The following is a 25,948-nucleotide window of genomic DNA, read 5'->3' on the forward strand; positions in this document are numbered from 1 at the left end:
ATAGATTAAAAAAAAAGAGTAAAAAAAGTTAACAGAACAGAGAGAACTCTTAAAAACTCTTGATGAATTCATAGAATGAATTAATACAGCCATTACAAAGAATTGTCTGTGAGTTCCAGGAAAACAAAAACACACACATCTAACGTATAACTCACCTATATCATGTTTTCAAATATTATCAGGATGTAAAAAACATAGTTGTATTCTCAAGGTCATGGAAGCATTGCTAACACTATCCAAAAATACATGGAATCAGTATAGATGTCCTTTGGTGAGTGAATAAATATAGAAAATATAATATACATGCCACATGATGGCAACTATCTTCTAATGTAAAAAATGGCATTTGCAATAAAATTGAAGGGACTGGCAGTCATTATGTTAAATGAAATAAACCACACATGGAAAGATAAATACCATATGCTGGCTCACATGTAGAAGTTAAAAAAATATCAAACTGAATATAGAATAATGATCATTACAGTCTGGGCAAAATGAACATTTAAGGGAAGTTGGATAACAGGTATCATTAGCACATTGTTACATGAAAGTAATAAGTTCTGGTATTTCATAGCACAGTGAGGACATAATGGTTCAGAATAATGCATTACTTACTGCATAAATAATTGGGAAAAGTTGTTAATAGGCTCCAAAGACCAAGAGAAGAAAAAATGGATAGATTTGTTGTCAGGCCTTGTCAAGTTTATGCTGAAATGTTTTATCATGTCCCCTAAAATGTATATGTATTCAATATCAAAACCTTTTTAAAAAGGTTTTAAAAATACCAAAATGCTTTTATTTGAGTGATACTTCTTTACTGCTAGGCTCTACACATTTTTAGTATAATACCTTTAGAATGGAAAAAGAAACAGCCTACAATTCTATTTATCTTTGTTCCTTCATGCTGAAAGCTTAAGAAATTAAAGTAAATTAATACATGAGTGGTACATTTTCTTGAAAAGCACAAATGAAATTCAATATTCACTCCAGGAATTTATGTTCCTAAGGGATATAGTTTAGAATTTAATAACACACCTTATTTTGTTTCTTTTGTGTCATTTGATCATTCAAATATTTTTGACAAGTTGCAAATAAGCAAATCCATATTTCTGTCAAAAGCCAAGAAAAAGTAACCAACCAAATATAGACAAAAACTTAATGCACTGACCAAATAAGCGCCCAGTAAATCACTCAAAACTGAGCTCTGTCTGATTTGCTGAGCAGAAATCAGTAAGAAACAGGCTTTCCAAACTGTTTAAGGAGGGCACACATCTATGCCACCCTTGCATTGTCTTCCACTGTGTGGCATTTTTGATATTTCAGGACTATTTTCTATTTGGTTCTCTCGCATGTGATAAGCTTGCTCCAACAGTGTCTGCATAGGTAAATTGCTGAGAAATAATTTTAAGATGCCTCACATAATATCCAGAAATAAAGTAGATATCCCTCTAGTACTCTTCTTTCCTTCTCAGTGTTCTTATAGGGCCGGCAATTCCATTGTCATTAATGTTTACAATAATCAGTTTCACTGAACTGTCTATGATCACTGCAGTTTGAAATTTAAATAAGGAAGATCTCACTAGGTGACACAGAGGTTGAGTTTGGACAGATTTAAATAAATTACATTCCTTATGAGTACATTTTATTCTATGTGTTTAGGATGCACAACGTATTTTGACAAAAATGCATACTAATGAAATGCTTAGCTATAGTCAAGCAAATTATTAAGTTTCTCTTTTGAGACAACTTAGCTCCATAACCAAATATTGATTGTGATTTGCATTTAGATTATATCTGAATGAAATTTTTGGAAACTCAAATGATTTTTTTTCTCTTTCTCCCAAATTAAGCCAAATATCAATAAAAAATCTTACAATTAAGAACAATACTCTGGTTTTGTCAACTGTTTTTACCTCAGTAAAATATATATTAGCTTATTTAATCTCTACCCTAATTCAATCCATATTACTATCAGTTGATATCATTTGCCAAAGTGAAAACTGAGTAATTGAGATTATATAATTTTCCAAATTTCCTGTGACCCCAAACCAAAAAATGACAATACATAGGATTGAATTATGGCTGAGTAGATTTAAAAGTTATACTCCTAATCTCAGTATTATGTTACAAGGGAATTATAAGTGTGACTACAAATAGGATACTCACCAAGCTCTTTGTACAAGCCATTGGTATGAAGAAGTGTAAATATTAATAGCTATCAGTCAGATTACAAGTCTTGGTGCTGACATACACGTTAGGTTCATAGCAGCAAGTAATACGAAATGTCATTTTTCCTTTATATCACCTTCTTGAATCCGAAGTTCTTTCACATCATTCCTCCATTTAAAAAGGGTTCTAACAGAAACTGAAATGCTCGCATAGGGAAGCTAGAAGACACTCTCACATTTTCTGTATCACCACGTCTATGCTACTTCTGAAGGAATGGTCAGATCAATAAACTTTTTAAAGGCAGTATAACATTTCAAAAATTGCTTACATACCTTTGCTAAGTGTTCTGAAGTTTTGGAAAATTCTCTACATTTTATCATTTTTCTTTTAAATTTTGCTTTAAAATGAGTTGAAAACAAATTTTTAAATAAATTAAATAATTGGGCCCAGCGGCGTGGCCTAGTGGCTAAAGTCCTCGCCCTGAACGCCCTGGGATCCCATATGGGCGCCGGTTCTAATCCTGGCAGCTCCACTTCCCATCCAGCTCCCTGCTTGTGGCCTGGGAAAGCAGTTGAGGATGGGCCAAAGCCTTGGGTTTCTGCACTTGCGTGGGAGACCTGGAAGAGATTCCAGGTTCCTGGCTTCGGATCTGCGCAGCACCGGCCGTTGCGCTCACTTGGGGAGTGAATCATCGGATGGAAGATCTTCCTCTCTGTCTCTCCTCCTCTATATATATCCGCCTTTCCAATAAAAATAATAAATCTTTAAAACAAAGAAATGAATTAAATAATGTCACAGCTTAGGAGGCATGATGAAAGTGCTTTCAAAATTAATTTATAGCAGTTCATATATGAAGGAACCAAAACTACTCTGGCTGAATCTCAGAACTGACTGATCAGGAATCAAGGCATGAGATCAGCATTTCAATCTCAAGTTCATTGCTGACAACACTTACAGAATGTGTGGCAGAGTCTCAGCATTTCCTGACGCGAACCAAGAGGCAATGACAACTTTTTGACTTTCATTTCCCGTTTTTAAGTTTGAGTCTCTGAAGTGTGCCTGATATGTAAACTGTCTCTGTAAAAGAGTGAAGAAGACATGTAGTAGTGAGGGAACAGACTGATGGTTATGAAATATAAGGCCTTTGATTCCTAATCCTCCTTTGGAATGGAACCATCTAACCTACTCACTGAGGCAGAAATCTCAGTACTTATTTCTCACAAAAGAGTTTTGAATTGTTCTGAATCCTGGACAGGAGATGATTGCCGTATTACATAGAATGTAGAAAGACAATGTAATGTGTGCTATTCTGAATTTGTTTTGTTTTATTTTAAATGTTTTTAAATGTTTTATTTTTATTTGAAAGGCAGATTTTACAGATAATACAGACACAGAGATGTTTTCCATCAGCTGGCTCACTCCCCAGATGGCCACAATGTCTAGAGATGACCTGATCCAAGGCTGGGATCCAGGAGTTTCTTCTTGTCTTCTGCATGGTTGCAGCATACCAATTGCTTGGGCCATCCTTCACTGCTTTCCAAAGTTGTAAGCAGAGAGCTGGATTGGAAGTGAAACACCAAGGCCACAAATCAGTGGGATTCCAATGACGTACGATGGAGAGGATTAACCTGAGGCACCTAGTTTCCAGCCCATCAATACTATTTGATAGAGAAACATGTGAATAACTGACTGATCATGGCTGCAGACATGAAAGAATTGTAGTGGTAAAAGTAGAATTTTGAATATCTCTTCAAAATAATTACTCATTTTATCAAATGATACCATGATTCAAATCATGGTATTAAATCATAATATCAAAAAATGCATACTAAAACGTCTTTGTTTATAAATTTTCTAATTGAGTGATTCCCATTTGCTCCTCAGAATCCAACATTAGCCTGAGCAGACACTGTAGAATGACTCATTTCATCTTCTCACCACTTGCAATATATCCACTAGAAGCCACACAACCTGGGCAGTTATCTTATCTTAAGGACATTGGAGAGTCCTATCATTGTCCTCAGAACTGTCCCCTGTAAAATGTTAAATGCAAATCAGTTAGAAAAATCAACGCCATCTGATGCTCCTTACAATTAAAAGGGGGGAGGGCGCGGCTGCCATGGAGATTACTAAGGTTGTCCAAAGACAAGCAGCTTTAGATTTGTTTATGCACATTGGTACTGACCTACTGAAGATTCAACAAAATTTAAAATGGCATCTGAAGCACAGCACCAGGGTATGGGGGATTAAGTTAAAAGAAAATAGACAAAAATGATAAATAACAATGTAGATAAAAACATGTATAAACTAGCAATGAACAGTGAATTCATATACATACTGTTCTCTGAGGCATTACTTTCCCACTGAAAATTCAACACAAATAGGAACAGGAAGGTAGTGTCAGTAAAATTTAGAAAACTGAATGATAAAATCATACAGATTATTCAATTAAAGAACAACTATGTCTAATACTATGACACAAAGTTATTTCTACTAATGCCCTCACAATGCATGACTATTTCTTATAACAGGCAATGAGTTTATCCTATCTTCTTTCAAGCCAATGATGTCATATTGTAGTATGATGTATATATGTAGTATTTGTATGAAGACTATTAAATGATATTGCTCCAGATTTTGCTGATTTTGCCTATTTGAGGGTGATTTAACATTCTTCATTATTTTTAAGCTTAATGAGGCTCAATCAGTAAATCATTATTGCATATTTTGGCTGAACTCCTTATAAAGTTAAAGCAGTATCAGACTCAAAATTATATTGCTTGTTTGCTTGGTAACATTACAACTATGATGGAGGCCATGCAGTAGGTGTGTATAACGTGAAGGTGTGAAGAGAACAGCTCCCTGACTGGCAGGGCCCGGGGAGCTACCAGCTGCTTAGCAGGGCTAAGTGGATTCATCTCTGACCACCTTGACGCAGTTTTCACTCCCCCTTGCATGGGCTCTCAACCACCCCACTATGTAATCTATTGAGGCATTGTCTGCCCCTGTGAGATGGCTTTTACAACCAACATGAGCTTAAGAGTTAATGTTACTGAGGATGTCCTGGTGAGTGGGCCTTTAACTACACACAGGAGTATAATTAAGTCTGCGCTGTTTACCCATTGCCATAAAATCTGGCCCAGATATTTATCATGCTTTCTGGGGAATGGCTTGATAAGAGAAACCCTAAAAGTTATCCTGTTACTGTGACCCTAAAGGTCATTCTGCTATAACAAAGAATATAGTTACTGTGACCCTAAAGGCTATCCTGCTAAGGCAAAAAATATAGTTACTGTGGTCTTAAAGGTTAGCCTGTCCTTGCAATTCTTTAGAATATAGAAAATGTAGCTGTTTTAGTTGTTTTCATAAATTTTTAGCTAGAGGAAATACAGGGTGATTTCACTAACATCATAAAGAGATATTTTTGATTATTGTTTGATCACTTATGAAGTTGTAGAGCCTGCAGTTGTGGAGGAATGTAATGTTTATAACTTTTTGTCTTAGATCTTCATGTTTTTTCTCTCTTGATGCATTTCTCCCATTTAGTGATAGATAAGTTGAATAAGAATTGTATTAGGAGTGTATTACTGCATAAGATGTGTTGTCTACTGAGAAACTCTTGGTTGCAACGGTGGAATGGATAATGCCTTGCCTAATACTGAAACAATTTGTAGAATTGTCTTTGGAAACACTCACTCACCCATTGTAGAGTTGAAACTTAAATAGAGTAATTTAGCTCATTGCTAACTGCAATTCTTTCCCCCGTTTTTACCCTTGCTTTAACAAACTGTGTGAGCTTACAGACCTAATGGCCAACTAATGTCAATAACCCCGATCCCCATAGACCAAGGCCCCAGACCTTTTAACTCATACAAGATAGGGGTCTGGTTGATATAGATGGCGCCTAGGTTATAGCCCAGACCTGAGGAGAGCAGATGAAGACTGGCAAGCCAAGATAAGCAAGGAATGTGGAATCCTTCCTCAATCATTTCTCAAGAAGTTGTAAATTGTGCCCCCCTGAAGCTATGTTAATATGCCCCTAAGAAAAAACTTTGTACTGCTTCTGTATAAATAAAGCGGACAGCTTTCTCGCTTAGTCCACTATGATCAAGGAATCTGGTGGTCCGTCTCCTTCTTTCTCTCTTCACGCCTCATCCACGCACCCTTCCCGAGTTCCGGACTCAGCTGGAGCTGGACTCCGGCACAACTAGCTTGCTTTTGCTATTGTGATAGATAGTATTATTCCGTTGACAATTTTCTATTTTTGTTGTGTCTATTTGTTTGAAAGGCACAGTGAGAGAGAGAGAGAGAAAGAGAGAGCGAGAGAGAGAAAGATAGAGAGAGATCGTGCATCCCATGGTTCACATCCTTGATGGCCACAATGGCAAAAGCTGTGTTACATCAAATGCAGGACCAAAAGTTTCTTGCAGGCCTCCTACATGGGCGCAACAGCCGAAGCACTGGGTACATTATCACTGCTTTCCCAGGAGCATTAGCAGGTTGCCCTATTGGAAGTTCAGTAGCTGGAACTTGAACTAACACCCACTTAAGAGATTAGTGCATCAGACATTAGCTTTACTTGTTTTACCACATCACTGGCCTAGACAAGTTCTCCATCTTCCACAGATTTCTACTTCCCTAGTTCAGTCAGCTTGTGTTGCCTTGAAAGAATACCCAGGTCTGGGCAATTTATACCAAGCACAAATATTTAGTTCATAGTTGGACAGCTACAAAGCCCAGTGCCAAGGAACCTCCATCTGTCAAAGATCTTGGCACTGTGGTAGCACATGGTGAAGGTGAGAGAGTAAGAATGTTTGAGAAGCCTGCATGAACCTTTTTAAAATGACACAAATTTGCCAGCACCCACTGGCAAATGCCAAGGTGAGGCAGGCCATGCCAGATTGGGCTGCAGCACCCAGCCAACACACTTGAAACCCAAGGGGGGAGGTTTTGGAGAACTTCCCTGCTGGACCATCACTCCCCCCTGCAGCATGTGGGACAGACTAGACTAGTCTGCTATACATGCTGGCAAGCAGGGGAACCAGAACAGGAGGCATGCCTGGTGTGAGTTGTTGCAGATTGCTCCAACTCGGCTGCAGCTCCTACTAGTATACATGAAGGGCGAGTGTGTTGTGGGTAGGATCAGGCTGGGCTTCAATACCCTTTGGTTTGTGTTAAAGACAGGGCTGGAAACAGAAGTGACCCAGCAGTTGCAACCATCAGCATATGCATAAGATGATTGGGGTGACGGTCTGTGCTGGTTCCTGTACTGGCAAGCATCCACAAGAATCAGATTTGGGACCATTTCAGGTGAAGTTTCTCTGGGAATGCCCCAAATGAGTTGCTGGACTTAGAACCCTAACCATGAAGAGAATTGCACATTCCATGGTCTTACTGTGGTATTCCTGTGTCAAAGCTGGTCCTCCTCAGTGGCTTACATGTAACAGTGGCCAGCATATCCAGGTGCACATAGAGGATATGGCAGTACATTGGAGTCTGCAGAGGGCAACCTGGTACCTCAACAAACGATGGAGGACAGAACAAATTGATCAACTACCCTGGCCAAGTGTTGGCAATGAAATCTGAACAATCAGAGACTCTAAGTTGGACTATGTCAACGAGTGGATTCTGGAGAGCTATTATCCTGCTCTGGAGTGGCAGTAACTAAGGACTATTGAACTGTTGAAACCTTATGAGCAGAACCCTCAAAGCATGTCCCAAATCACGGATTCTGGGATCGTGTCAGGTAGCTGTCCTCCATTCCAGGGTGCAGAAGCATTCAGGAGACTGGGTGTAGCTTATCTCCTTGTCACCTCTCTTCCCCCAGATACAGGAAGGAAAAAAAGAGAATGTGGAAATGGTGATCTCACCTACCTTCCCGTAGCTCTTGACCCTAACCACCCTAATCAACTATGTCAAAATCATCAAAAATAGACAATTAACTTAAAAAATTCATATAAAAATTATACCAGTCCTACAAATAAGCAGACTTTTGATGGTCTGATGACAACTTAAACACCCTAGCTGTCATCGCTGATAAAATGACAAATTATTTTTTTTAATTTTTAAATTTTTTTTATTGGAAAAAAGGCAGATTACACAGAGGAGGAGAGGAAGATCTTCTGTCCGATGGTTCACTGCCCTAGTGGCCACAATGGCCAGTGCTGCGCTGATCCGAAGCCAGTAATCATGAACTTCTTTCCGGGTCTCCCATGCGGGTGCAGGGTCCCAATGCTTTGGGCCGTCCTCCACTGCTTTCCCAGGCCACAAGCAGGGAGCTGGATGGGAAGTGAAACTGCCAGGATTAGAACCGGCGTTCATATGGGATCCCGGGGCGTTCAAGGTGAGGACCTTAGCCATTACACTATCGCACAGGGCCCAATAATTAAATTCTATTAAGAGTTTTCAAGAGGAAAATAAAATGACGATTGAAACCATAGAACCACCGGGGTATGATCAGGGATAATGTTCTTTCTTCCTATGAAATGTTTTGAATGTGCTTGTGCTACTGCTCTTTGTTCTACCATACACCTTAGGAATGTGCTCTAGGGATGACTTATGGCTTCAGGTTATTTGAGGGTTAACACTAAGCTGAGCAATTAAGATAAAACTTTGAACACTTATATCCCATATCAAAGTTGCTTCTCCAAATCATGACTCAGCTTCTCACCCAGCATGTGTTCTAAGGAAGATTCTTCTGTGGGGCAGCAGGTGATAGTTTCATTGCTTAAATCCCTGAAAGCCGTGGGGGACCATTGGATGGGTGCTCGACTCCTGAACTGGCCTGCTCCATTCCAGGCTGTTTATGAGCATTTGGGGAGTGAAACCACACATGAAAGAGCTCTTTTGCTTTCTCTCTCTCTTTTCAAGTTCAGTAAGAATAAATAAGCAAAACAAATGCCAGCCATAGTATTAAAGAGGGAATTATGCATAGAGTGTTAAATTAGATCAGTAGGGCCCGGCATGGCCTAGCGGCTAAAAGTCCTCGCCTTGAACGCCCCAGGATCCCATATGGGCGCCGATTCTAATGCCGGCAGCTCCACTTCCCATTCAGCTCCCTGCTTGTGGCCTGGGAAAGCAGTCGAGGATGGCCCAATGCCTTGCGACCCTGCACCCGTGTGGGAGACCTGGAAGAGGTTCCTGGTTCCTGGCTTCAGATCGGCGTAGCAATGGCCTTTGTGCTCACTTGGGGAGTGAATCATTGGATGGAAGATCTTCCTCTCCGTCTCTCCTTCTCTCTATATATCTGACTTTGTAATAAAATAAATAAATCTTTAAAAAAAATTAGATCAGTAGAGTTTTGATTCACTCAGATTTGTAGGAACACATGTTGACAGCAAGAGGTCTTGGAATGACTTGTAGTTCTTCCATCATTCTTTTCATTTCTTTGTGTTCTCTATTCCCCTATTGTTAAATACAATCATCAGTAAATCTGAGATGGATGTTTTATGGGATCTGGCTGTCCATGTCAACACATCCTTTCTTGTCTCAGGTTAGTGTTAATAGATGCAGGGGTCTCAGTTGTCAAAATTTTATTAAGCAAGTGACTTTTCTGAACTACATATTTGACTTATACTGGAAGAGTATTTTAAAATTGTAGGAAATATTTTCTTAAAAGCATTTCCTGATTTGACCATGTCCGAAGTTCCTAGTCTCCTTGGCACTTTAAAGAATTGTATTACATTAAAAATAACCAACATGCCAAGAGAAAATGTTTGTTGATAATATTTTAAATTTTATTTTTTATAATATCGTTTTAAAAGGCAATATGTTACAAAAATTAGCAGCATTCCTTTAGTTTTGGTACTGGAGAAATCAACTTGACTTGGGTATTTTAATATATTTGGCCCTAAAGAACAGCTTTTATGTTATGTGTTTCAGTGTCAATAATCACTAACGTTCCTCTTACTAAAACCATGTACTCACACGGCAGTTAAATCCTCTCAAGTCACCAACTTGTCCTCAGGTAAAGAAATTAGTAATTTGTGAGAAAGCTAATTATACCCAAATGCTACTCACCTGATCTAATTTGACATGTGATGTCTGGGAAGAAGCCATCTGAATTAACAGTTAAATAGAGATTTAGCTACTATATACACATGGATTCCATTGATAATTTATTCCTAATGAAACTCATTTGGGGAAGAGGACTGTGCTGAAATGGGAGACCTAATTCACACCTCCTAAAGGAATAGGATAATCCATCATGGCTGGTCTTTGCTAAGTAGTATGTTTTTTGTTTCCCCTGAGATTATTTTAAGTGAAAAATAATCAATTTTATTTCTAAAAGTCTGAACCTCAATTTGCTGATTTGAGGTTACTAGTCAAAATCTTATGACTGTGACTTTTTTTGTCTAATACATCATTTATTTGAAAGGCAATATTCTTGATTTTGTAGTTTCAAGTTGGTTAATAAAATCTACAATAATTCACATAGGTGATTTATGGGGTATGGGGATGCCATGATGGTTAAATATCTGTTATTTTTAGGGAAGAGTGCCCTTAGCAACATATGATAATCAATTGGGTATAATTTCCATTCAGGTAGTGAAAACATGAGAAAAATCTCCACACTGGCATGAGCTCAGAGTAAAAGATTAAAAAAAAAAAAAGTTAATAGACAAGAAGAAGATCCACTGACACTCTTTCAGACTTATTTTTTTTCAAACTTTTCTTCCACGGGAAATCAGATAGTATGGGCCAAAATCGCTTTAAAAGTTGTTCTGTGGAGTGACGGAGAGTGAAGATAAATTAGAAAATGGAAAATAAGAAACCTAAATTCACAGCATATCCATTACACAAAAAAGATAATGATGAATGGGGATTAAAACAGAGACAATTTACACCTATAACTATCCCCTCGGGTCTCAGAGGGATTTATATTCCCTGCTTGCTTTAAGTCTTTTTTTCCTTAAGAGTTAGTCTTGGCCCGGTGCTGTGGCCTAGTGATTAAGGTCCTTACCTTGTACACATGGGGATACCATAAGGACATCAGTTCCTGACCCCGTGACCCCATTTCCCATCCAGCTTTCTGCTTGTGATCTGGGAAGGCAGTTGAGGATGGTCCGGAGCCTTGGGACCATGCAACCTTGTGGGAGACACAGATGAGGCTCAAGGCTCCTGGATTTGGATGTGGCCACTTGGAGAGTGAATCAATGGATGGAAGTTCTTCCTCTCTGCCTCTCTTTCACCTCGTTGTATATCTAACTTTCCAATAAAGATAAGTAAATCTTAAAAAAAAAAGGAGCGAGTTAGTCTCATACATACTATCATGCATTATCTTTAAAGCCATTTAACCATGGAGTGAAAGTGTCATCCTATACTTCATGGCAAGGTGGTAGCATCTAACCTGATTCCACAAAGCTTCCTAATTATTAGGTGCCATTTCTGCAATAGGTCATGCACACACAGGCAGTAAAAGTAGATGACATCCTTTTAAGGGATGTCCCCTCAGTTTCATTATTTTAACATGATACTTAACCACTATTAAAAGATTGGTAATACTGTGGCATTTAACATTATCATTAGTCGTATTTAATGAAAGATGATTTGAAGTTTTGAGATTAGAATTCCAGCATGAGAACTTTTAATAAGGTGGTGGTGGCTAGGACAGTAACACTAACTGGACCAAAAAAAATTGCAGAGTTCATGAAGAACGGAAACCATTCTTTAGCTAGTGGCAGTCATTCCACACAAGCCCAGTATCAGCTCAGAATATTAGGGATTAGACACAACTATTTGCAGAAAGTGAGTCTGAGACTAAACTCATCTATTTCTTCATTCAATATCTTCAGACAATGCAAAGTCATCTGGAATGAAATCAGGTCTGACATGTAGTTCTAACACTACAAAACTAATAATATTATATGTATTTATGTCACATTAGCTGTTATTATGGTTTTTATTGATACTTGTACTTAACAGAATTTGACAACATAATAATAACTATGGCACAGAAATTTAATGTATTTCTTAAGTACACAGTGACTAACATTGATGTTAAGTCCCAGCACTCTGGCTTTGGGAGTACATTGACTATGCAATACTCTGTTATTAAAAAGAGTAGAACACAAAGAAACTAGAAAAAATTTATGCTTAGCATCTAGATAGGTAGACTTCAAATAATTTGGAAAGATAATGTATTTTTGTGAACAACCAGTTGAGAATAATATGAAATGGACAGCTTCCAAATATACTAATACATTTGTTCTGCTTCAAACAACAGATTTTTTTTTCTTTCTCATTAGATGGATGGAAATTTTCAGCAACCTAATTTGGCTCTGAGTCACTTTCAGAACACTGACCAGCCGCTCCCATGATCTGATCAACTCAGCAGGCCAGCACAGATGGGCCTCCATCTCCTCCTGTCATTGAGCACATTAGCCTTGCTGGCCCCCAGATCCAATTACATGACTGCAGTTTGGCCAAACAACAGCAGCTTTCCTGTCTCCTGGGACCTCTTTTTGAAGTGTGTACAACATAATTTTGTGTCCTGATGGTGGAGCTGGCCTCCTGGCTAATAAGATAGAAAAAGCAGTAAAGCGATGTGTCTCAACCCAATGCTGGTGCTGCCTCAGAGTTACTAATTAGGATTTTTGAAAGTTATAATTCTGTTAATGTGAAGTGTATTAAATTTTTTTTTACCTTGTTGAAGTCCTAATGCTTTTGAATCCTGTTTTTCATGTAGAATCAGAAGCACCATATATAGAACTCTATCATGCAGCAAAACTTATCCAACATGCTTTTATGATCTCCCACCTGATCAAAACCCATTGTCTTTCTGCTCAGAGAATAAATAGGATGTATTCATTCCCATGATAAAATTACCCGATTCAATTTTAAAACATCATTTTGATATTTATAAAGCAATTACTATGAAAAAGATAAGTCACCAAACTAAAAATGTAGGGTATTTATATTCCTAGAAGCTGCTTACCCTCAATGAGGTTTCATCCCAGGAAATCACTGAAAGTTAATTTATAATTCATAAATGCATATAATGCATTGAGTACCACAGCTTAGTAAAACAGTATATGGCAGAGTGTATTGTTCATTCTTGTGACCATTTGAACTAAGGGCATTGTAGTTGCATCACAAGAGTATCCAAGGTATCTGTTTTTCTCAGAAAAATATTGAAATTAAATTATATTTGGTACTGAATATGTATCAGAATGAAAGTTACTCAGTTACATAACAGCATGTGAGCTTCATTTTTTATTTTTCTTGTTGCTAATTATGTATTTTTAATTATTTTTACATATTACCATTTATTTTTGAAGTTACATATCCCTTGCAGAGAGGAGATGGATAATTGCTTGTAGCATTATTATGCCTCATTGAAACAATGGACTAGCTTCTGTCACATACTTTTCTTCTGTATTCTGCATTAGCTTTCCAGAAAGTTATTTTTAAATTATTTTTAAGATTAAATTTCCCCAATGATGTTTCATCCTTCCTTGGACTAAAAGTACAAATAAATCTTAAGGAAAAAGAAATAATTACTAAGCATAAACATGACATTTCTTCTACTTCATTACTCATAGAATTTTGAATACTTCTGAAATTAAATCAAGAAAAGTAACGAAATAAATAAGAGCTTGAATGTAGGTACAGAACTTCTGCATTGAACTTTTAATCCTACCTCTCACAGATTTCTGGAAAGTTAATCAATTTCTCTCCATCTTTTTGCTTATATTTAGAATGAAGGTAATGATTTTATTTGATTCATGGTGTTGTTAACACATTGGTTTTTGTATATGTAGCAAATGTTGAACACTAACAAAGTTAGAACAAAACTATACCACTTTTAGCAAAACTCACTGAATTAAGCTTTAATCCTCATGTTCTGTTATTGGAAGAAGAGGAAAACTGATAATGAGAAATACAGAAAACACACTAATATATTTATTTCCAACTATGTATAATTTAAGATCAAAAGAACAATGCTTTCAAGGCATGCTCAGTTAAGACGTATAAGGAGAACGCTATCCTTTAAAAAGCCATTGTATGTTTTTGTTTATAAAGAGTTATGAGTAGTACTTTCATAGCTCATTTGGATTTTCTGCATGTTGTATATCACTAATTAGGGAAAAAACCCTACTTTTCTGATAAAAGAATAAAATAACTGAACCACTCAACTTTACTTAGAAGAATCATACTCCCAAACCACATATGTGCTGATAGTCTTTATTTCTAGCCTTTAGGTAAAAGCTTCATTTTTTCAGATTCTCTATTCTAGAAATATAATGCAATCACAGTATCAGCAAAGGTAACACAGGATACCAACTGTCAGTCTAGGTTACTTAATTTCTATTTATCTTTAGCCATCAGTCAATATCTTTATATCTTGTATTTTCACTTTCATCAAAGATAACTGAATAGAAATATCAAATATCGTGGACAGCAGAAAAACCTTTAAACATCTGAATTTGTGTTTCAATTTGCACATGCAGAATAATGACAAGTTTGGAAATGATGTTTAATTGAACAAGGAATAAACGTTAGTTCCAAGAATGAATCACATAATTGTCTACTTCTTTTCAGAATAAGCAATGTATTTTTACATAGTGTAAGAAAACACATGAAAGCAGAGTTCAGAACTCTTGTTGGTAGAATCTGTGGCTTGCCACGGGAATCTGGCTGACTTAGCTTACCGTAACACTTTGAAAAAATAATTTAGGTGAATGTCTTGTCAGGTTCAAAGAAAATACATCTTGGATTTTCTAAAGTATTTGGTTACTACCAGTCTTTTTTCTTAAACTTTTGCATGAATGTATGAAGTATTTCTTATCAGATATTGGACATAAGGATAATCAGAGTTGATAGAATCACAGCACTAAGAGAAGTGATATATGCTACTATGGTGGAACTGTCAGCATGCATATTATAGAAATCATACTCAGAGGAATGATAATAAATGAAAAACAGTTGGAGGCTATTTTGCTTAGTGAAATCAGCTAGACACAAAAATTGATTTTTATATCACATTACTAACATAGGAAAAAAATTAAAAAGTCAAACTCATTGAAGTTGAGAACAAAATCTTGATTGGCAAGGAATGAGGAAGGGAAAAATTGGAAAACAATACTCAGAGGAATAAACTTTGTTTTGTCAGATTGTTTAGATATCTAGCATAAATAATTACCTATAGGTAATAGCATTATATTATACACTTAAAAGTTTACTAAGACAGCCGATCTTAAAAAATATTTCTTTGACTGCTAGAGTAAAAAACAGGAAGATGAAAAAACAGTCCGTCTTCTAGTTAACTCCTGAAATGAAACAAACCTCACAGGCTGAAGACAGGGTGAAGGAGCTTTTTTTGGGTCTCCCACATGAATGCAGGGAATCAAAAACGTGGGCTATTTTCCATTGATTTCCAAGACACATTAGCAGGAGCTAGATTAGAAGTGGAGCAGCTTGGCCTGGTGTGGTGGCCTAGTAACTAAAGTCCTTGCCTTGAACACTCCAGGATCCCATATGGGTGCCAGTTCTAATCCCAGCAGCTCTGCTTCCCATCCAGCTCCCTGCTTGTGGCCTGGGAAAGCAGTTGAAGACTGCCCAAAGCCTTGAGAACCTGCACCTGTGTGGGAGACCCTAGGGACGCTCCTGGCTCCTGGCTCTGGATCAGGCTAGCTCTGGCCATTGCGGCTCACTTTGGGAGTGAATCATCAGACAGATATTCTTCTCTGTTCCTCCTCCTCTCTGTATATCTGACTTTGCAATAAAAAATAAAATGTCTTAAAAAAATAAATGGAGCAGCCAAGTTTTTAGCTAGTACCTATACTGGAAACCAGCATTGCAAGGTTATACGTATTCTATCACAGTGTTATAAACAAGAGATCAAATTTTAATGTTAAGCATTCACACACACACACACACACGCACAGATAACTAGGATAGGTGCACTAATTGGTGGCTTGCCAATGAACAGCCATTGCCTACAACAATGTAACCCATGTAGTATCTGATTTGAGACCCAGATATTCTGTTTTCGATCCAGGTGCCTATTAATGCACATGAAAAAGCAGTAGAATGTGACCAATATACTTGGCACCTGTACTTACATGAGGTTGGGCCAAGCAGAAACCAGGAGGCGGCAGAGTTTATCTGTGTCACTCAAAATACAAGACATTCTGAAATACATAGCTGTTATATTTCTAGTGTATTATTATTGAACTTTTATACACAAGTTTGAACATTTTCATAAGAAAAACAAAAACTGAACCCAAAAATCTTTAAACTGTATTTTATTTCACAAATGTGTTTCTTAGCAACATATAATTATAATTTGATCCATGAATTTTTGGTTATCTTCATCTGTTTTTACACTTTGTTTTTGAAAACATTATTACTTTTCCAAATGTAAAAATAACTTTTGCATTGAAACATCAGGTGGATCTATCATGTGGAAACTGAATAGGGGAAACAATTATTTTCAAAATAGAGCTATTTACTTTAGTGACATTAACACACTAATAAAATGAAAGGCAGTATTCTTGATAATTATTTTAATCTCGTTCAGTTTGCAAAACAGGAATGTTTTCGACTGCAGAATTCATGCAGTTAAAAAAAATAAAGCAGAGGCTGTGAGAAGTACAGCATTTTCTTGAAATTTTTAACTGACCATCTGTTTGGAAATTACATTTAGTAGGGGTTTAAACTACTACTGGAACTTTAGATTTTTCTACAATTCCTACAACACTATTGTCAAACTCCTATGTAAGAATGATAGAAACACTGTGCTCCTTGCTTAAAGTTATTGAGCAATAGTTTCTTTCACAAGTTAAATGTGAGGCATGACAACAGCTTAAGACAAAGGAGAGTATAAAACTTGGCAACTGTGAACAGGTTTTAGAAAAAAAGCAAGCATTAATAATTTGAAGATAAAAGTCACATTTTGAAAGCTGAGAATTTTTTTTTAAGATTTATTTATTACTTTTATTTGAAAAGAAGGTTTACACATAGAATGAAAGACAGAGGTAGAGAGACAGAGAGAGAAAGGACAGATAATCATTTCCTATATGTTGGCTCACTTTCTGAATGGCCACAACAGCCAGTGCTGAGCTGATCTGAAAGAGGAGCCATGAGACAGGAACCAGAAGTTACACCCGTGTCTCTCACATGGGTGCAGAGGCCCGGGTCGTAAGTGGGATCTGGAGTGTAAGTGGAGCAACCGGGACATGAACCATTGCCATATGGCATGACAGTGTTACAGGTGAACTTCACAGTCCACTATGTTAGAAAGATAATATTCTTATACGAATCATAATAGAGCAAAGCTGGCAATGTGGATGAAAGGTTATCATTTCTCTTCCATGCTCCTTTTTTACATATATAAAAGGCAACTATATACATATATATATATATATATATATATCACATATATATAACACATACATTCAGCAACCAGTATGTGTATATATGTGTGTGTGTATATATATATATATATATATATATATATATATATATATATATATGACAAGAAGAGCTCCAGCAGCAGCCAGGTGGAAAGGGAAGCTCACTGAAAACTCAGGAGCTGAACTCAAATTATTTATCTGGCCACATGCAAGAGCAGAGGTGCAGAGCCCAAACAGTCAGGTATAGGAACAAGGTGGATTTCATAGTCCTGACCCCCACCAGTGACACATCAGATGCAATTTTGTCTGTTGTGGCAAAGGTTCGGGGGATGGGAAATAGTGAACTACACATGCTCTAAGTCTGGTGAAAATTTATTCCCAGCCCAATTCATTGCACTGGTGCTACTGGGAAAATTACACCAACCAGGCATCCCATGCATTCCACCCAAAATATGTCTAGGTTGCCCCCACCCTCATATAAATGCCAGCAGGTTCCAGCAAGAAAAGCAAAGAAGACAGTATCAATGTAATGGACTCCACTGTCAGGCCTGTGATCTAAATCAAAGTCACAGCTGTTTCTCCTTAATCCTGGATATTGCTGGAACTTGGAGTGGGAGAAAGGCTCAGCAGGCAATTGCATAGCTACAGCATGATAACTGAGTGTAGGGTGGTGAGCTAGAGGCCAGGGCTGCGAGACCATGGAAGATGCATGGCATGGGAGCCTGGGACAGAAACTCACTGGAGGAAATGGCACAAATGACGGAAAATGAAGTACATGGCACCGAACAGGATCAGTGAAGTTGACCTGAAATCTACAGTTTTAAAATGCCCTGAATGAATGAGAAGAGTCCGTTAATCATAGCTGCAATGACCGAGGGCCAAAGAAGACACATAGGCACATTGAGTCAGGTTGCTAACGCATCCCTGGAGTAGGAGCTAATGCCTGTATCAACATCAGAATTGATAGAGGAAAACATTGAGGTACTGGAGATAAAAAAAAAAAAATAAAGTCAAACTTCATAAAAAAAAACACAGAAGCATCTACAGAAGTTCAACACATTGAAGGACTATGTTACCCTGAAAATAGAAATGTGAAAACAAAATCAAGCCAAGTTAGTATAAGTGAAGAACACAGTACAACAAATAAAACATTTAGTGGAATGCCTCAATAATAAAATAAGTGAGGCAGAGAAATGAATCTCAGAATTGAAAGACACCTCTTGCATTAATTATGAAACAATCAAAAAGCTAGAAGAACTAAGCTAAAAAAAAGGCATCCAAAATTAAGGGACATGATTAAAAGACTGAATATGAGAGTTATGAGAGTTCCAGAAAGGAACAGAAAAGGAAGTCAGGCTCAAACGTTTACATGTGAAATGATAATTTTGAATTCCCCTAACACAGAAAAAGAAAAGAAATGCAGGGCTCGGCAGCATGGCCTAGTGGCTAAGGTCCTCACCTTGATCCCATATGGCCGCTGGTTCTAATCCTGGCAGCTCCACTTCCTCTCTGTCTCTCCTCCTCTCAGTATATCTGACTTTGTAATAAAAATAAAATAAATAAATAAATACATCTTTAAAAAAAAAAAAAAGAAATGCAACATAGGAGGAGCACAGAACTCTCCTTAGGCTCTACCAAAAGTGATCTTTGCCATTACACATCATGATCAAGATCTCTTCAGTTGAACAAAAAGAAAGACATTTAATTGTACACGTGAAAAAAAAATTAATGAACTTTTAAAGGAACCTCATTCAGACTTGCAGCTAAAATCTCAGCGGAAACTCTACAGGCCAGGAAAGATTGGAGATCATAAAAAAAAAAAGTCCAGAATAATTTGACCACAAAAATCTTCCTTTGTCTTTGAAAAGGAAAGAAAATACTTCCACAACAACAATAACAACACATGCTCAAATAATTATCCTCGACCTACTGATAGAGAAAAGAAATACCACCTACCAAAACAAAAGGAAAACTTAGAGAACATCCCAATAAAATGACAGAAGTAGACTAAATCAGGCAATGAGCAAGCCATTGGTAAAATGAGAAAATGAAATCACTACCTCTTGATATTAACCCTGAATATAAATGGCTTAAACTCATCAATCACGCATCAAAGATAAGTAAACTTGTTAAAAACAAAATCCACTTAACTGTTGTCAACAGGAGACACATTTCATTAACAAGGATATGTGTAAACTGAAAGTGAAAGATTCAGAAAGGATATTCCAGGCTAGTGGGAAAGCAAAACACGCTGGAATAGTCATTCTTATATCAGATAAAATAGACTTTGAGGAGAAAAGAATTACAGATTGAAGAAGGACAGCATATGACGGTTAATACAACAAATGGACTTAATGGATACCCGTAAACCTTATTATCCTACAGATGCAGAATACAATTTTTCTTTTATTTTCTCTTTTTTGAAATATTTGTTTTTATTGGAAATTCAGATATTTAGAAAGGAAGATCTTCTATCCATTGATTTACTCCCCAAGTGGCTCCAATGGCCAGAGCTGTGCTGATCTGAAGCCAGGACCAGGAACATCTTCCAGGTCTTCCATACTATTGCAGAATCTCAAGGCTTTGGACCATCCTCAATTGCTTTCCTAGACCACAAGCATGGAGCTGGATGGAAAGCAGAGACGCTGGGATTAGAACTGGCACCCATGAGATCCTGGAGCAGGTAAAGCAAGGATTTTAGCCACTAGGCTACTGTGACAGGCCCACACGTTTTCTTTTTGAGATGGAAACATCTCAAGGATTGTTCACATTATAAGCCCTGGTGTTTATTTTTTTCTAATCGTATTAATGCCATCCATTTTCTAAGATCATCATGGAGTAAAACTGGAGAGCAACAAGTCAAAATACCAGAGAAGATATGCAAATACTTGGAGACTGAACAATATGCTGCAAGGTGTTTTAATTTATTCAAATCGGTAAATATGATATGGAATATTATCTAAATATCCATATTACCAAAAGTAATATACAGGTTCAGTGAAACTCAAATTCTCCACAAGACTGTTATTAGAGATTGCAAAAAAAAAATAATAAACAATTTAATCTGGAAACAAAAGAGATCACGAGTAGTTAAATCTATCCTGAAGAATAAAAATAAAGCTAGAAGAATCACAATTTCAGATTTGAGGTTATACAACAGTCTGATATTAGTACAGAAACAAAGATTAAAGGAACAGAATAGAAACCTTAGAAGTCAGAACACAGATATAAAGCCAGCTAATCTTTGACGATAGCATTGAATATAATCCAGGGAAATATTTTGAGCTTTTAGCAAATGCTGTTGTGACAATTGGATAGCAGCCTGCAGAAATAAGAAACAGACCTCCACAACATATCTTATACAAGCATTGAAAGAATCAATGACCTACATCTGCGTGCAGAAACCCTCAAACTATTAGAAGAAAACAGGATGCAAAATATATACGTTGGTAAAAACTTCTAAGAAAAGTCAACAAAGTACAGGCTGTCAAAGACAAAATAAATACTTGAGATTATATCAGATTAAGAAGTGTACAGCAAAGGAAACCATCAACAACAGCAACATAACAGCTACATTGAAGTTGCTCATAAGTCTGTTGAGATTGGCCACCTCAAAAATGTACTAACAACACTTGTTGGCGTGAGTGTGAGGAGAAAGGCATCCTAATTAATTGCTGGTGGGAGTGTATGCTAGTACAACCAAAATGTGTTCAGTATGGAAATTGCACAGACAGCTGAAATTGCTCTAAAATATGACCCAGTTATCCTGCTTCTGGGAATATATTCAAATGAAATGATATTTAAATATGAGAAAATGATCTGTAAACTTGTATTTATAGCAGCACAATCTACAATAGCAAAGACAAGGCAACAACCCAGATGCTCATCAAGCAAGAAGAATGAATAACGAAATGGTGGTACATCTATTCTATGGACCACTACTCAGCAATGAAAAAGAATGAAATTCTAATATATGCAGCAAAGTGATCCCAACTAGAGACCATTATGCTCAGTGTAATAAATTGACAAAAGGATAAACATCATATGTCCTCTCTAAAGTAAGGCAACCTTCATGCAAAATGCAGGATCAATAGGTATTTAGGTAGATATTTATATACATATATTCACCTTGACGAATTGCATAATGAACGTTAGCATATGAAGAATTAAAGATAAAGTGCAGTATGTATCTCTACTCCTAAATAAAAGAAGGACTTCCAATGAAGCTGTTAAATATATCATGATAATAAGGGACTGGAATTTCTACTGTTGTCTATACCTACAATGTCATGATACAGTTAAATGAAAATTTATGTAAATAAACTTACATGTGCATTTCTTTTTCATTCTCTTCCTAATATCTTTTAGCTGTGCTTTAAAATTGTTTTGTTTTCACAATTCTAAATTTTACATTAAATCTTGTCTTCTTGTCTTTTCTTTTAATTTTAAACACTATCCTAAGGCTTGATTACCAATGAGAAAGCAAACTTCTCACTTTTATTAGTTTGCCAAGTTTTCTTTGATGCTAAATTTCACCTGGTGTTCTTATATTAGAACATCCTGACAGCAAGATGGTTATACAAGTAAACAATTTGACTCTGCTGTAACTATAATCTAACTTAAAAATCAATATGATGAAGCATAGCCAAAAATAGATATTTTATCTTTATTCTAAATTCTTAGGACACAAATTTTACAATTCTTGCAGTCTCATGAGTAGTAAGTATATCTCTACTTTTTCCCAACAATATCCTTAACTATATCTGAGTTGGAGCCTAAACACATTTTTGAAAAGTTTTGGATGAAAATTGTCAGAATAGCTTTGCAATTAGAAAGCTGGATGCTTTAACCTTATCACTTAGACATTGTGGCAATGAATAGGGGATTGTGGTTGAGATTTCACTACTGGCCACACATTCAGTCAATCTTGCCTTGGCTTGAAACCTGCATAAAATCCTGATGTAGAGATTCAGAGAATCCCTGAATTGCTGAAGACATTCATCAACCAGAAGGGTTGCTCTAACTCCATGAGAAACAAGGTCTTCCCTCAAAACCCTCAACATCATTCTCTCTGCAAATCTTCTGACTTTCTTAGGAGTCCTTTAAAATTTATTTTATTATAAAGTGGTAAATGTAAGCAAAATGTTTTCCTAATTTTTTTCAGAACCTCTAAAAATCCATAAACCTCAGGATGATATGATAGGAAAATCCCATTAATAATCAATTGTTCAGAAGTACAGGGACCTGGGCTGGTTGATGTATCAGCTGTTTCAAATCTCATCCAGCTCACTGTTTGTAGCCTGGGCAAGCAGAAGAGAATGGTCCAAAGTCTTGGGATCCTGCATCCACATAGAAGACTCCAAAAAGCTCCTATGGCTCCATTCCAGGGAATGAATCAACAAATGGAAGATCTTACTCTCTGTCTCTCCTTCTCTCTGTAAATCTGCCTTTCCAACAAATATAAAAATTTTAAAAAAATTAGTACAGGAACCCAGACCTGTATTTGCATCAGAAGTGCCAGTAGTCTTGTAAACTTGAGTATCAACTGTATAAATTAAAAACAGAATTGAAAAGTCACTGTGCATCTTATTAGTTCCCAGTAAATTGCATTGCTGCATGTTGAAATGTAAAACCCAAAAACCTCACATAGAGTATGAGAGTGAGAATAGAAATGATTTTACAATAATCATTTTGCATCAGAAATATCATGTTGCAGAAAGACCTTAGCTCAGAGAAATGTTAAAAGGCATCGGATAATGAATGCTTGATTCCTGGAGGGCTACAAGTATTTATCCATGTAATAAAACTTCAGATGTGCTATAAATGACTATTCATAAAGGTAAAAGTTATTATCTAAATTCAAAACTATTGGCAAGAAATACCTCCAGTAGTTAGCTCAATCTACACATTAGGAAATGAATATTGATTGGAAATATAGAAAACAGGTAAGACAGAAGCAAGACTAATAAAAATTGAGTGATGACTAAGCCCCAGGCATAGGATAAATACTACAAACATGGTAAAATCGCTGGGTTGAAAAAGACTTTTCTGCACTTCTTGTCACATGTGACCAATACATCATGACTCTAAAGTCTGTTGGTTAATCTTGGGTTAGGAAGGCATTGCACTGTAATATTTGAGTGGATTAAAGTGGAAGGTTAGACAAAAATTGATTTTTTTTGACAGAATAAACGGCATGAAACTCTGTCATCAGGCCAGTCTTAATTGATTGTTCACAGTGGAAACCAATGAACTTCCCTGGCCCAAATAGGTGACTAATTTAAAATAATGTAAAATATCCACTGTGAAAAATAGACTATAAATACATGCTACAAAACAAAGTGGCAACACCAAATAGTTTCTGTAATATAGGCTCAACATGACTATTGAAAACTGTGGAAACATAGCAGGGTATAGAGTTAAATAGTTTTATTACCCATAGTCTTAGCTGTCACAGAATATTTACAATTATGCAAGTAATGCTACGAAGTAAATAAGATTAAAATTGGTGATTGATGTTAAAAAATATTATTCTGTTCCTTGAAATCTGAGAAGAGGCAATAGCAGTTAATCTTGATATTGGAAGGATCCCAATTTACATTTACTGTAGTGCAATAGGCTTATCTGAACTCACCAAGTTACTCTCAAAATTTGATCAGGAAAAATTTGGATTTGATCCAGGCCCTAATACAGTAATGCACTTAATTGACAGCATTGTGATGATATCAAAGCTGGAAATCAGGCTGCAACTCATTCAAATGCAATAGTGATAGTGACTTATGTCCACAGACAACCCTACATAAAACATCCATCACTGATTCGAGACTCTATCAAAATAATTAAATTCTTAGAAATAATTTGGTTTGGAACTATGTGAGGTTTTCTACAAGTGATTAAAGCAAAACTGATGGTGGAATGCAACCACAGACCCAAGCACAAAACTAATATCTCAGTTTCTCATTTGTAGCTTCCAAAATGCTTATGAAGTGCCTGACAACATTGGTATAAACTGCGTAAGTGATGACCCAAAATTGAATTCACTGTCAGTTGAAACCTTTGGCAGAAACTTTGCCTAATATTTCAGATGCCACTTGGGCTGTCCACTTCGGGATCCCTGTCAATGAGTCCCTTCCACTCACATGGGGTGTCTGAATTAAATGCCTGGCTATGGATGCCGGTTAGATCTTCTATAGCTGTCATGGGCATTGCAGGAAAGATGGTGTAGATGAGTGCTCTCTGTCAATTTCCAATTTCCTTGCCTTTCAAATATATAAATAACTAAGGCTCTGGACAACGGCAGGGCTTGTTTGAAATACAGGCAATATTTGCTGGTTTAATCTTTGAACCTTAAGATCATAGATTAAGTATGATTTTAGAACACATGTGGCAGAAGCCCATGTTTGACTCTGTGTGGTCACTGTTGAGGTTTGGGACAAGGAGACTTAAAGATGCTTCTGCCTCATACACACTATTTAGGGCACAGTTCTAACTTGCTATTGGCATTAAGATGGCCTCAATAGCTGAAGTTTTCAAAATAATCCTTAAATTAATGGCATATTATATATATGTATATATATGTGTGTGTGTGTGTGTAGGTACAAATAGAAATATTCAATTTCATAAAGAATGAAATTCTGTGATTTCTATCAAACTGGGTGCAAATGAAAGACATCAAATTGAGTTTATTTTATGGGTCCAGTTTATTAGACTCAGAAATTCAAACTTTAGATTCTTCTTCTTATACAGGAGATACATTAAAAAAAAAGAAACCAAAAAGAAATGACTATATGTAGTAGTATTAGCAAAAATATAGTCTCATTAAATTTATTTTATACCTTAATAAAATTGTACTTAATAAAATTGTACTTTGTTACAGTTATATCTTTATAAAATTGTACTTAATAAAATTGTACTTTGGGCCAAGCTTGTTAGTTCGGATGGTTAATCTTCTCCCTGTAAATACTGGCATCCCTATGGGTACTAGTTCATGTCTCAGCTGTTCCACTTCATTTTTAGATCCCTGCTTAAGGCATGAGAAAGCAGAAAAGAGAGCTCAAAATCAAGGGACCCTCCACCCATGTGGGAGACATGGAAGAATCTCCTGGCTTTGAATTGGCTCAGATCTGGTTGTTGTGGTCATTTGGGAACTGAACCAATGGGTGGACCATCTGTTTCTATATCTTTAAATCTGCCTTTCTAATAAAAACAAATTTATCCTAAAAAATTATACTTCGGTTGCTAGGAGGATGCTATCAAGATGGCTGACCTAGGAGGACGGGCATGGGGGGGGATGCGGTGAAGGAGGGACAGAGCATAGCTGAGGGTAGTGCGGCAGAGAGAACCACAGGGAAGAGTGCCCAAAACTCCCTGGACACCGAGCGGCCAAGAAGAGCCACACAACTTGGAAGGAATTCAGAGCA

The sequence above is a fragment of the Ochotona princeps genome, chromosome 3 (genome assembly GCF_030435755.1).
Source record: "Ochotona princeps isolate mOchPri1 chromosome 3, mOchPri1.hap1, whole genome shotgun sequence".
Lineage (NCBI taxonomy): Eukaryota > Metazoa > Chordata > Mammalia > Lagomorpha > Ochotonidae > Ochotona > Ochotona princeps.